This window comes from Elephantulus edwardii, unplaced genomic scaffold (genome assembly GCF_000299155.1).
Source record: "Elephantulus edwardii isolate Elephantulus edwardi_28Jun2011 unplaced genomic scaffold, EleEdw1.0 scaffold00142, whole genome shotgun sequence".
Lineage (NCBI taxonomy): Eukaryota > Metazoa > Chordata > Mammalia > Macroscelidea > Macroscelididae > Elephantulus > Elephantulus edwardii.
The window spans coordinates 1,730,156-1,745,032 of record NW_006399892.1 but is presented as its reverse complement, the minus strand read 5'-3'; positions in this window follow the sequence as shown (position 1 = coordinate 1,745,032).

Sequence of the window (14,877 nt, the reverse complement as noted above, 5' to 3'; positions counted from 1 at the left end):
AACAAACTGTGGCTGACTCTGAGAATAATTTTACTTACTCAAGGGAAAAATAGAATCCCTTCTGACTGTGAAACACATTTTTCAAACTAATTGCTATTGGGTCATAGCGGACTCATAACTGACCTACCAGTGGATTTTTTAGACACAATAAATCTCATGTAAACATATTATATTTCACTCAAGGAGCCACTGGTTGGTTCAATCCAATATGGAGACATAGCCCTTGGATTACTAGCTTAATTCTAAACAGACTAGGCCACCAGAGCTCCCATAATTGATTTTTAAGGGGTTGGTTTTGTGGGTGTTTTTTTTTTCACATTCTGTTTCTTACAATCATGCCCACATATTATATTTTATAAAGTTAATCACCATTGATCTATGCCCACTATTACACTGTCTTTTCAGATCACCTAATTAAGCTTTTCAGATTTCCCAATTCCTTCACCCTCTCCCTCTATCCACTAAACTCTGTAACCCTGTGATTTCCCCTCTTTCCCATCCTCTTCAGCCCCCCTGCCTCGACCCCTTCCATCTTTTGATATCCACCCACATTTCACTGGTAATCCTTCTGTTTTTACAATTTTTGTTGTTGTTCATTGCCTTCAAGTCGAGCATGACTCATAGCGACCCTATGAAAAAAAGCCTGAAGCCCCTCTAAAACGATCGACATTTATCAACGTTAGTAATGTTTCCAGAAGTATGTTATTTAGGAAGTGGATGCCGTTTCTGCTTCCAACTTTCTACAATATTGATTTTTTAAGAGTCTCATGCTCTACCGACTGAACCAGCCAGGCTTACCAGCAGAGACACTTTTAGTACTGGAGAGATATTCACACAAAATCACATTTCAGAGATTTTTAGGTCATGGCTTATTTTTGCTTTAAAGTTGAATTGTTTTGGTCATTTTCTCTGGAATGAATAATGTAGTGACAATATTTACTATTATAAAACAGCAATAACTTTAATTTCTTGCCATCAATAGGGTTTGGACACTCTGTCTCACATAATTTGGACATGTTTCTAGAAAGGACTAGTCCTTGGATAAAGACATCATGCTTGGAAGGATAGAGGGACACCACAAGAGAGAAAGACTCTGGATGAGATGGATTTACATAGTAACTACAGAAATGGATGTGATGTGTCGGATTCAGTGGGACGAACTCAGGATAGAGAAGGGTTCAGAGTTGACGTGCATGGGGTCACTATGAGTCTTACATAACTTGATGGCACATAACAACAACAACATTTCCGTCAAGTTAATTTCTAACTGTAAGGACCCTGCAGGACAAAATAAAACTTGTTCACGGAGTTTCCAAGTCTGAAGCCATTTTAGAAGTTGCTATTGCTTTTGTTAGGTCGCATTGAGTTGGCTGTAACAGATCAGAATCTAGACCTTTCCTGAGCCATCATGATATCCACCTTGCTCACACCCACTTTGCAGTTACTGTGTGTGAATCTTGTAGAATATTCTTCTTTTTTGTTACTGGTCACCTTTGTTGTTGATTGCCATCAAGTTGAGTGTGACTCATAGCGACTATATGAACAAAAAACCTAATGCCTTTCCATAGTTACCGTCATTTCTCCAAGTTCTTAGAGTTTCCAGAGGCATGTGGTTTAGGAAGTGGATGCCATTTCTGCTCCCAAACCTGTTTTACAAATGGGAGCTCCACCAAACTATGTCCACACTGGGAAACCATTCTCGTATTTGATACCCCAGTGATACAAGGTTCAGCATCCCAGCAACTCAGGTTACTTCATACAGCACGTTGACAAAGAGTGATGTAGAAAGTGAAAGAGTGTTCCTCCAGATATAACAGTACTAGTTTCATTTAGCAGTGGGTAAGTGTCATTAAGTCAAATACAACTGAGAGTAAGTTCTGCACAAAAGACCTTAACTCTGTTCTATAACTAACATCATTTCTGCATAGAACTCTGTTCTATAACTAACACAATTTCTGTACATTTATAGCGTTTAAAGAGTTTTTAGTGTTTAGAGAGTTTGTAGAGTTTCAGAGGTATCTAGTTGAGGAAGTGGATGTCACTTCAGCTTTCCAGCATAAATCTATCTAGAAGATCATCCAAACATTGTACATATTGGGTAACCATTATGGTATTTGACAAGACTATGGAACAGTGTGCAGCATCACAGCAACACCAAGTTGTTCAGTTCAGCAAATGGATAAAAGATTGTTGTATCATTTAAGGAATAGTCATTCAAGATATCTTTTTTTTAAGACCTGACACCTCTTGACAATAAGTCCAAAATATGTAAGAGTAAATTTCACCGCTGTTTTTTCTCAAGTGTACTCTGGTTGCACTTCCTTTAAGATAGATTTCTTTTTTCTTTTAGCAGTCTATGACAATTTCAATCTTTTCCAAAAGAATCATTGTTGTTAAATGCTGTCAAGTTGAGCACAACTCATAGAAGCCCTATGAATAACAGATGTGAACCTTGTCTTATCATGTGCCATCCTCATCATCTCTGACATACTCGAGTCAATTACTGTCTTTCTCTGTCAGTCCACCTCTCACAGAGCAGCTGTGGATTCAAATCACTGACATTTTTGGTTAAGGCAGCTAAGCTTTTTAACCATGATGTCAGTAGGGTTCTTAGTGACTATGTAGTTGTTGTTGTTGTTGTTATGTGCCATCAAGTTGCTTGCAATGCATAGCGACCCCATGTACAACAATCCTAAAACTTGTTCTATCTTGTGCCAATCCCACTGCTGCCAACACATCCATCCCTATTACCCCAGTCACTGAATCAATCTACCTCACAGAAGGTCTTCCCCTCCTGCGATGTCCTTCTACCCTCCGAAGCATGATATCCCCCTCTAAGGACTGGTCCCTCCTTACAACATGTCCAAAGTATGTTAGAGGAAGCCTCAGAATCCTTGCCTCCAAGTAGCCAGCCAGCTTAACCCTTTCCAGGATGAATCTGTTTATTTTCTTAGCAGTCCATGGCACACTCAATACTCTTTTCTAGCACCACAACTCAAAGGCATCAATTCTCATTCTCTCCTCTCTAGTCATTTTCCAACTCTCTGATACATAACAAGTGAGTGCAAAGACCATGTCCTGCATCAGATGCACCTTAGTCTCCTGAGTGACACCATTGCTCTTCAGTAATTTAGAGAGGTCCCTAACAGCAGACTTTTCCATCTCAATATGTCTTTTACGTCTATGTTCTTAAGTGTCTGAATCTGTTCCAACTCACAGCACTTTGAAGAGGTCTCTTATAGCAGACTTGCCCAAAGTGATACATCATTTGCTTTACTCACTGCTGAAGAAAGTTTGTTTCTTCAATTCTTTGTGAGCCTTAACTATGACTCAACTAACAGGCAATATGTGACAATCTCATTTTTCAATCAAAGAAGGAAACTAAATAGTCTGTTAACATTGATAAGAATGAATTTTATTGAGTAACCGAAGTTATAACTGACTAGAACAAAGTGAACACAGTGCAATGTGTTAGCTTGATTTCTCAGAGTGCTTATCTATATAGAAATAATCTGGAAATATCAGGTGATTATTCTGATTGTTTGACATTTATAAAACTTTGCATGTTCAATCACAAGGTTATCATGAAGCCCCAGAAAGTTGGTTAAAAGACCACAAGATATTTAAAAACAACTTATTTTCCACAAAGCAGTTAATCTTTAGACTTCTTAGAAATAATTTTCATTTAAAGAAAATTAAACAAAACCAAGTTAATAGGTTTTCTGAGCTCATTTATAAAAATAAATTCTTTTTCTAATGAACTTCCCGAATCTTTTAAGATTGTTGTTTTAACCAAATACTTCCCCAGAGTAATCAGTGCTTTAGTACTGCTTCATTTGGCTTCTTATGGGCACCAAAAATTAACTCTTTAGGGAGAGTTTGCTCCAATATCTTTGTATTTAGCAGTTGTTAACATACTCTACCATGGTGCAGCTTACTGTTTGAAAATTCCTTTTTGGGAATATTGTGCTTCAACAGTAAGAGTTTCAACTTGTCCTTACTTCCTGCAAGCAAGTCCCCCCTCCATACTTAATTATTGCCTTTGAGTTAGAGCTAACTCATGTATGACCTTTAGCTGTATTTCAGAGCTTGTAAAGTTCAAGAGAAGAAATTGTCATCTTCCTCCTGCAGGGCTCCCCTCCTTTGGACTAGCAGTGAAACACCTGGTGACCTATGATACTGGAACTTCCTTTAAGTTTGTGTCTATAGACTATTAAAAAATACAAGTTCATTGTGGTTAAGTCAGAAGTGACTCCTTGCTGATCTTCCAGTGGACTTTCTGTAGGTGTGTAGTGCCGGGGAAGAGATTGTCTATCTTCCTCCCACTGAATGCCTGGTGAATTCAAAACGCTAGAGAGACACAAATTTTGGGTTAGCTATACAACTTCCTGTACACTGCTCTACCAGAATTCTCCCTAATAATTATAAAAGAATTGAAATGTGAACACTTCATGCTACCATGGAGATGAGATGTAAACTATTCTTCTTTTGTCTCTTTACTTTTCCCTGTCATTTACTTCATTCATATTTGTCAGATATTGGATATGATGTCCCTATTACCGCTGCCTCTTCTAAACTCAGCTTGCAATTCTGGTAGTTCTCTGTGAGCGTACATTTAGGTTTTTTGGGGTATTTTGTTTGCTTACAAAGTTCACATACATTGTGTTTCACACCATTCACCACTCACATTGTGTTTCACACAATCACTCTCATGTACCACGTCTTATAAAACCAATCACCATTAGACTTCCCATCACTACCCCATGTCCGTAAGGATTGCCACTAGAATCTTGAATTTGTTCTTCAGTTCTTAAGAAATGCTGAGCAGCTTCATCTCTTTTGATTCTCTGATTCCAACTCTTTGCATATTTCATTGTAACACCCTTCTTTGACTTCCTTAGCTGCCTTTGAAATCTTCTGTTCAGCTCCTTAACTTCCTGATTTCTTCCCTTTCTTTCTTAATGCTTCTCTGCTTACTAGTGGAATAGTCACAATCTCTTACAAAATCAATTTCAGTCTTTTCTTCTTCTTCTGTCTTACTAATGACCTTTCACATTCTTCATAGAAGAATTTTTTTTATTTTATACAAGCTTAGTTACAAAGTTCATGTATATTGTTTTTAACGCTGAATCTTCCCCCTTTTCCTTTACCCAACCCTTCCTCCACACATCAGATTGTGTGACCCTATGCTTGACAACCCATCCTCCTGCCCATCCCCACCCCTCTCCTCCGCCCTTCCCCGCTTTGATTCCTCAAACATGTTCTACAATAATGGTCTTATACAGTATTTTTCCCCATGGGACGGAGTCAGTTCACTCAGCACAATGTTGTCCAGTTCCTTCCAAGTTAACTCCTGCGTGCTGCATAGTATTCCGTTGTGTGGATTTACCATAATATCTTAATCCATTTAATTGTGGTTGGATATTTAGGCTGTTTCGATGCTCTTGTGATGGTGAATAATGCTATTATGAACACTGATGTATAAGTCTCTGTTTGTGTCTTGAGTCTCATTTTCTCAGGGTATATTTATTCCAAGTAGTGGAATAGCTGGGTCATATGGAATTTATATATCCAGCTTTTTTAGAAAACGCCCAACTGCCTTTCACGGTGGTTGTACCATTTTACAATCTCATCAACAATATATAATAGTTTCTATCTCACTACATCCTTTCCAACATTTATTTCTTGCTGCCCTGCTACACTTTGCCACTGCTACTGGTGCAAGATGGTATCTCATCATGATTTTCATTTGCATCTCTCTTACTGCCAGAAATTTTGAGAATTTCTTCATGTATTTGTTAGACATCTGAATGTCTTTATCTGTGAAAATCTTCCCATGTATTTTTCTCATTTGGAGGCCCAGGAGTATTCTGTAAACTTTTGTTATGAGACTGTTTTCTGAGATGGTATTGCCAAATGTTTGTTCACAGTCAGTAAATTTTCTTTCCTTTTGGAAAAAGTTTTTTATGAACAAAGAGAGTTAATATTTAGAAGGCTCTGTTTATCAATTGTATCAAATTGTGCATTTCTGACTGTATTTGGCAGGTAGTTCATACCAGAGAGAACAGAATCTAAGCTATTGATCTCAGTTTGCCTGAGAACTTTATAGTTTGGGGCTTTACTTCCATGTCCTCTGATCGACCTTGAGGAGACTTTTGTGTATGGTGTGAGATGTGGATCCTGTTTCAGCTTTCTGCAGGTAGCAGTCCAATTTCACCAGCACCATTAGTTGAACAGGCTGTCATTTCCCCATTTGATAGGTTTTATTTCCTTTTAAATCATCAGTTGACTGACCATAGATTGCTGGGTCCATTTCTGGGTTCTTAATTCTGTTCCACTGGTCTACGTGCCTGTTATTATACCAGTACCATGATGTTTTGGCTACTACAGTTGTATAGTAGGTTTAGAGGTCAGGGAGTGCTAAGCCTCCCACTTCATTTTTATTTTACATAAGTGCTTTGTTTATTTGTTGTCTCTTTCCCTCCAAATAAATTTGATTATTTCTTTTTTTGATCTTGTTGAATAAAATGATTTTGGTATCTGTATTGGGATTGCTTTGAATATACAGATTGCTTTTGGTAGGATTGTCATTTTCACAATATTGGGTCTTCCTATCCATGAACAGGGAACATTTTTTAAAATTTCTTTAGGTCTTTTATAGTGTCTAAAAAAAAGTTTGTAGCTTTCTTTGTATAGGTCTTTTGGGTCTCTAGTTAGGTTCATTCCCAAGTACCTCAATTTGTGGTTGGCAGTGTTTGGTGAAGCTCCCAGATTGAGACAGGCTTGTAAGCAGGAGTGGAAATCACTTTCTAAACAACATGCCTCTGGAAACTCTATGAATATAGAGAAACAACAATAGTTATAGAACAGGGTTCAGGTTTTTTGTTCATAGGGTTGCTATTAGTTGTTCACGACTCGAAGGCACATAACAAAAACAACAATTGTAAATCATATTGCTTTCTTGGTTTCTTTCTCTGAGCTTTCTTTCTTACTGCAGAGTAATCCCAGTGACTTTTCGATATTGATCAAGCTCAGGTTGGTGGAGGGAAAGTGCAGGAAAGGAAGCGCCCAAATAAGATGGATTGATACAGTAACTGGGACTTTGGAGGTAGGTGTGTAAGAGTCAGTTTGACTGGCTCAGGACAGGGCAACCTTCAAAGCATCTGTACATAGGGTTGCTTTGAGTTACCAGTGGTTTGATGGAACATAACAACAACAACAAATTGTTGTATGGCCCTAGAAAGCATTCCCAATGCAATATTGAATAAAATTGGTGACATTGGACATCCTTGTCAGGTCCCTGTCTGAAAAGTCTTTCTCCATTGAGAATAATATTCACTCTTGGTTTTGCCAGTCAGGCTCCTTTATGCCCCCTCTCCGTGGCCTGAGGAATGCCAGAAAACTTACAGAAGTCCAGGCTGGGATTAGAAGGGGTCGTGGTCTGAGGGATATTGTAGCTGATAGATGGATCTTAGCTGAAAGCAGAGAATACCAGAGGAATGTCTATCTGTGTTTCATTGACTATGCAAAGGTGTTTGTCTGTGTGGATCATAACAAACTGTGGCTGACTCTGAGAAGAATGGAAATCCCAGAATACGTGATCGTTCCTATGCAAAACCTATACTTGGACCAGGAGACAGTCGTCAGAACAGAGCAAGGGAATAGTGCATGGTTCAAAATTGGGAAGGGTGTACTCCAGGGATGCATCTTATCTCCATACCTTTTCAACCTGTATGCAGAACAGATTATCCGAGAGGCTGGGCTCTATGAGGAGAATTGTGGAGCCAAGATTGGTGGATGATTTATCAACAATCTGCGTTATGCGGATGACACAACCCTGCTTGCTGAAACTGAGGAGGACCTGAAGTACCTGTTGTAGAGGGTCAAGGACTGCAGCCTCCAATATGGGTTGAGGCTCAATGTCAAGAAGACAAAGATTCTCACCACTGGACCAATTGGCAGCATCAGGATGCATGGTGAAGAGATTGAGATTATTCGCAGGTTTAGTTTGCTTGCACCACAATAAACACTCTTGGCCCCAGTAGCCAGGAAATTAAAAGGCACATTGCCATGGGAAAGTCTGCTGTTAGGGACCTCTCCAAAGTACTGAAGAGCAATGGTGTCTCTCTGGAGACTAAGGTGCATCTGATACAGGCCATGGTCTTCACAATCACCTGTTATGCATCAGAGAGTTGGACAAAGACCAAGGAGGATAGAAGGAGAATTGATGCCTTTGAGCTGTGGTGCTGGAGAAGAGTATTGAGAATACCATGGACTGCTAGGAAAGCAAACAGATTCATCCTGGAAAGGATTAAACCAGGTGGTTCCTTGGAGGCAAGGATTCTTAGGCTCTGTCTAACATACTTTGGCTATGTTGTGATTAAAGACCGGTCCTTGGAGAAGAATATCATGCTTGCAAGGGTGGGGGGACTGCGCAGGAGAGGAAGGCACTCTATGAGGTGGATTGATTCAGTGACTGGGATAATCAGGATGGGAGTGTCAGAGACAATGTGATTGGCACAGGACAGAGCAAATTTAGGGCTATTGTATATAGGGTCCCTATGAGTCGCAAGCAACTTGATGGCACATAACAACAACAAACAACTTGGTTTTGCGTATATACTTTTCAGTATGTTGAGGAAATTCCCTTCTATTGCAATTTTGATGAGTATCTTTATCAGGAAGGAGAGTTGTATTTTGTCAAATACTTTTTCTGCATCAATTTCTAAGATCATATGGTTCTTGTTATTTGCTTTGTTAATGTGCTGAATTATATTGTTTTTCTTATGTTGAACCATCCTTGCATACCTGTTATAAATCCCATTGGGTAATGATGAATTGTTTTTTTTTTCTGTTCTTTTGGATTCTATAGCTAGGATTTTGTTAAGAATTTTGTGTCTATAGTCATCAGAGTATTGTTCTATAGTTTTCTTTCTTAATAATATGTTTGTCTGATTTTGGTATGGTAACGGTTATGCTTGTTTCATAGAATGTCTCTGGGAGTGTTACCTCCTTCTTTTTCTATTTTTTTTTCTATTTTTTGAAATAAGATGAATTGGTAATAATCTTCTCTGAATATGTGGCAGAATTCACCCATGAGACCATCTTCTCTAAGACTTTTCTAGTGGGGAGTATTTTTATGACCTGTTCAATTTCTTCTTTTGTGATTGATCTGTTCAAATGTTGTATATCTGGCTGTGTCGCTATGAGTTTCAAAGGATTTTTCCATTTCTTCTAAGTTTTCAAATGTATCAGAGAATAGCTTTTCATAATATTACAATAATATAGATTTCATTTCCTCTGGTTCTGCTGTGGTGTCATCTCTATTATTTCTTTTTCTTTCTTTTTTTTTTTTTAAATGAGATTTTAATGAAAGTTTATAAAGACTTTGGATTCCTATTCATTGGTGCACATTTTCCTCCCTGCCAACCCCTCCTCATAGTTCATTTTTCTCTCTGAAAAGGAAAAAAAAATCATTGTTATACATTCCTCTCTCCAGTCCACTTTGCAGCTCTTATTCTGGACACTTGTCATGAAAAGAATATCTAATCATATATTACCTTTAAACAGTTTTCTCCCTCATCTGTTTCAATATAGTAAACATTATTTACCCCTCTTTTTTTTTGCTTCCCCCCAACCCTGATGTCAGTCCCTTTTTACAACAGTAGTGTTATGCAGTATTTGTCCTTTTGTGACTGAGATATTTCACTCAGCATAATGTCCTCCAGGGTCACCCATTTTGTATAATATTTCAGGAGTTCCTTGTTTTTCAACACAGCATAGTATTCCATTGTGTGACTATACCACAGCTTCTCCATCCATTCGTTTGTTGATGGGCACTTAGATTGTTTCCAACTCTTTGCTATTGTGACCAAAGCAGCAATAAACATAGATGTGCATATATCTGTTTGGGTGGCAGTTCTAGTTTCTTTAGGGCATACTGCTGTGTCAAATAGATTTCTATTTCCAACTTTCTGAGAAGGTACAATACTTCTTTTGCACCAACAGTGAATAAAGGTGCCAGTTTTTCCACAACATTGCCAGGATTTGTTGTTTGCTACTCTGTTGAATTTTGCGATTGTTACTTGGGTGAGATGATATCTCATAGTTGTTTTAATATGCATCTCTCTTAGAGCTAAGGATTTTGAACATTCCTTTATGTGTTTGTTCACCATCTGAATATCTTCTTTATTGATATATCATTTTTTAATTGAGTTATTTGTGTATTCTCCTTTTGATATCTTCCCACAGCTCATCTGGTCTTATGCCTCTGAAAACTAGCTGGAGAGTCAGCTATGAGCTTTACCCTAGAAAGTGTGAAACCAAATTGCCCTTGGACCAGGCAAGGATTCTGAGGCTTCATTTGACATACTTTGGGCATGTCACAAGGAGATACCAGTCCTTGGATAGGAACATCATACTTGGGAGAGTGAAAGGACAGCATAAGAGAGGAAGATCCTTGATGAGATAGATTGACTCAGTGACCAGGGTAATGGGGTTATGTGTGTCAGTGACAATAAGGTTGGTTCACAATAGAACAGGGTTAGAGTTGTTGTATATTGGGTCACTATGAGTTGCAAGTGACTCGAGGACACATAACAACAAAACCAACATGAGTCATACTGAACTCCAAAGTGATTAACAACAATAGCATTTTGTGTAATATGAAGGGAGCTTTTATGGCATATTCCCAACATGTTGCATTGCTAACTCAATTGTTATGCAACTCCAATGATGGTTCAAATCCACTAGGGACTCCTTAAGAGAAAGAAGTGTAGTCTCCTCCAGCTGTGATTTACACTAGTTGTGATTTACTCTAGTTGTAATTCAGCCTAAGAAATATGGTAGAGAGTCATTATAAGGGGGAACTGAACCAATGAAGGTAAGTAGTAAGTGAATGAAGCAAGAGAAATTTGAGGACAGCGAAAATTTGAAAATCTCAAATTTTATATTCAACATAGTTGACAATTCTTCTTGTTATTATGCAATGCCAAGTTGGTATAAACTCATAGATGACTCTCCAGCTGGTTTTCAGAGGCATAAATCACATGGAAGGAGATTGTCCATCTTTCTTCCATGGAGCAGCTAGTGGATTTGAACCATGTGCATTTGAATTGACAGTACAACTCCTTTGGACTAGATGCTTAGAGTTTTTAGACCAAAATGTTGAAATCCTTCACACTACAATTAATGACTGTCTATAAAAATTGATACTAAATCATTTAAATATGTTTTTGCTTAGTAAAAGTGACAAAAGAAGAACATTAAGAATAGATGAATTTAAATAAAATTTAAATTATAAGTTTAAATGTGACTTAGATTTGCAGAGCTCCTTTTTAAGTCCTTTTTCAGGAAGTGCAATTTTGAGTGCTTTAGGTAACTGTATCAGTTGCTCATTCTATGTTTATGCGTGAAGTTACTTAAAAGGTAGTGTCCTATTTATTAGTCAAGGTCATGTTCTTTTCCTGCACAACAGTAGGGCCAGACTATAGTATCTTTATAAAAACTCAAAACAGTTCTATATTTAACCTAAGGTCTTTGATAGCTTCCCCCCTCTCATCACTATTTTCAGATAAGGAGATTGAGTTAAATGACTTCTTTAAGGTCAGTAGGCCAGTGAAAACTAAACTATTGATTTAGCTTTTTATTTTCCCAGTAGGCTTGACCCCTCTGAGCATTGTCAACTCTAAAGCCATTTCCACTAAATAGAAATAACACTTATCACTTAGTTCGATTCAGAATCACTATAATTATTCTCTTACACACGTAAAGAACTTTGAGCACAGAAAGTAAAGTGTATTCTTTCAAATTATACACTGCTTAGAACCAGAGAAGGAATGACTTGAGAGAATTTATTGGTCTTTGATAATTTGATGAGCTTACGACTGGCAGAGGAATTAGCTTGTTTTCCTGTTCAAGATAGTATCTGTGGTGGGGTGGTTGTCATTTTTTTTTCAAATTAGTTGATGCAAATTTTGATTTCCAAATATTATTTACATCCATTATTGTGGGAGTTCCACGTGAAAAATCATGAATTAAGATTCTTTGGGGATTAATTTCTAACAACCAGATGATTCACTGGATTTTTCCTCTGTTAGACATATTTTAATGTGAGAAATCTGCTGAGACCTGTTAAGCATTAGAGCAACATGCCTGTCTTCACTGAAAGACAAATAGTGACTGCAGGTGAGGTACATGTCCAGAAATCTAATTTGGGTATACAAATGGTGTTATTATGTGCCATCAAATCACCTGAGACTCATTGTGACCCTATGCACAATAGCTCTGAGCACTGCCCTATCCTGAGCCAGTTTCACTGTCTTCAACACACCTACCTCCATTATTCCAGTTACCAAGTCAATTCATCTCATCTAGGGTCTTCCTTTCCTGTGCTGTTTCTCCACCCTTCCAAGCATGATGTCCTTCTCCAAAGATTGGTCTTTACTGGCCTTGTGCCCAACATATGTGAGACAGAGCTTTAAAATCCTTGTCTCCAAGGAGCTGCCCATTTTTATCTTCTCCAATATAGACTTGTCTTTGTTCTCTTGGAAGTCCATGGTATGTTCAATACTCTTCTCCAGCACCACAACTCAAAGGCATTGATGATTCTTCTGTCACCCTTGGCCATTGCCCAGCTCCTTAATGCATAGCAAGTAATTGTAAAGACCATGGCCTCAGTCACGCTCAATTTAGTTTCCATACAGGCCTCATTGCTCTTTAACACTTCACAATGGTCCCTGTCAGTAAATTCTCTCAATGTGATTCATCTTTTGATTTCTTTATTGTTGGTACCAATAGTGTTTATTTTGCAGCCAAGGAAGATGACATTGTTAACAGACTCAATCTCTTCTCCATCTATCACAGTTCGGCCAAATGATTGAGAGATAAGAATCTGTTTTCGTTCTTTTTTTTCTTGCTAGTTTTTTTTTAATTTTGTTTTTATTTTTTCAATTAATTTTAATGAACGTTTACAGAGGTTTTGGAATTCCATACATTCATTGTTGCATTTTTCTCCCTGCAGACCCTTCCCCTCAGTTTACACTTCTCTTTGACAAGTAAAAGAAAAAATATTTGATTGGTATAGAATCCTTCCGCCTCCAGCCACCCCCCCCCCATCCCTGCCCCGTACACTCCACTACACAACCTTCATTCTGGACTCTTATCATAACCATAATACCCAATAATATATCACTTTCAAAGAGTTCTCTCCCTCATCTGGTTCAATGTAGTATACATAATTTATCCACTTTTTCTCAGTCTCACCCCAACCCTAAAGTCAGTCCTGTTCTACAATAGTGGCACCATGCAGCACCTGTCCTTTTGTGACTGAGATATTTCAGTCAGCATAATGTCCTCCAAGGTCACCCAATTTGAATCATATTGCATGAGGTCCTTGTTTTTCAACACAGTGTAGTTTTCCATTGTGTGACTATACCACAGCTTCTCTATCCATTCATTTGTTGATGGGCACTTGTGTTGTTTCCATTTCTTTCCTATTGTGAACAAAGCCACAATACACATGGGTGTGCATATATCTGCTTGGGTGGCACTTATGGTTTCTTTAGGGTATATTCACAGTAAAGGAATTGCTGGGTCAACTGGATAATCTTTGTTTTCTTGATATTGAGTTTCTACCACTACTGAAGACTACAGTCCTCGGCCTTCCACAGCAAATGCTTCAAATTCTCCTCAGTTTCAGCAAGCAAGGTTGTGTCATATGTGTAACACAGACTATTGATGAGTCCTCTTCCAATCCTGCTGTGATATGCCTCCTCACAAAGTTCAACCTCCTTAATGACCTTTTCTGCATACAGATTGAAATGGTATGGAGACAGGATTATGTCTGATGTCCTTCCTTCCTGAATTTAAACAATACACATGATTTTGCTATATTTTGAGGACTGCTTCCTGGTCCAAGTATAGTTTTTACACAAGCACAATCAAGTATTCTGGGATTTCCAATCCTCTTGAGGTTATACACAATTTGTTTTGACCCACATGATCAAATACCTTTGAATAATCAATGAAACACAAACAGCACTCATCTGGTACTCTTTGCTTTCAGCCAAGATCCATGTGACATTGGTAAGAATGTCACCAGAGTCACAGCATCTTTTAAACTCAGCTTTTATTTCTGGTAATTCTGTCAATGTACTATTCCAGTAGTTTATAGATAATCTTCAGCAGGATTTTGCTTGCATGTAATATTAGTGATGTTGTTATTGTTGTTGTTAAGTGCCGTTGAATCATAGACAACTCATAGCAACCCTAAGAACAAAGGACTTGAGCACTGTTCATAGATTTTCTGGAGGCAAGCCATTTCGGAAGTGGATCCCACTCCTGCTTTCAAGCTTATTTTAATCAAGAAGCTCCACCAAACACTGTCCACCATGGGTAACCATTAACACATTTACCATGTCAGTGGCACAGTGTTTAGCCTCACAACAACCACAAGTTACCTCTGTACAGCAAAGCACAGGCATTCCACCATACAGCTCACCCATTCCAGCCAACAACTTCTGTAGAACTAGCTCCTGTAGATGACTTTCAAACTGTTCTCCAGCATCATGCTGCCTACCCTCATGGGTTTTTAAATAGAAGTCTTTATCACAAACACCTCAGTTCCCTTAGTGAATCAACATTCCACGCCATAGCTCATACATTCCAGCTAACAGCATCTGTAGAACCAGCTCCTGCAGATAACTATTGTTGTTGTTGTTGTTATGTGCCGTTGAGTCACCTGCGACTCATAGCAACCCTATGTACAACAGCCCTAAAGTCCGCTCTGTCCTGTGCCAATCGCACTGTCTCTGACACTCCCATCCCAATTATCCCAGTCACTGAATCAATCCACCTCATAGAGGGCCTTCCTCTCCT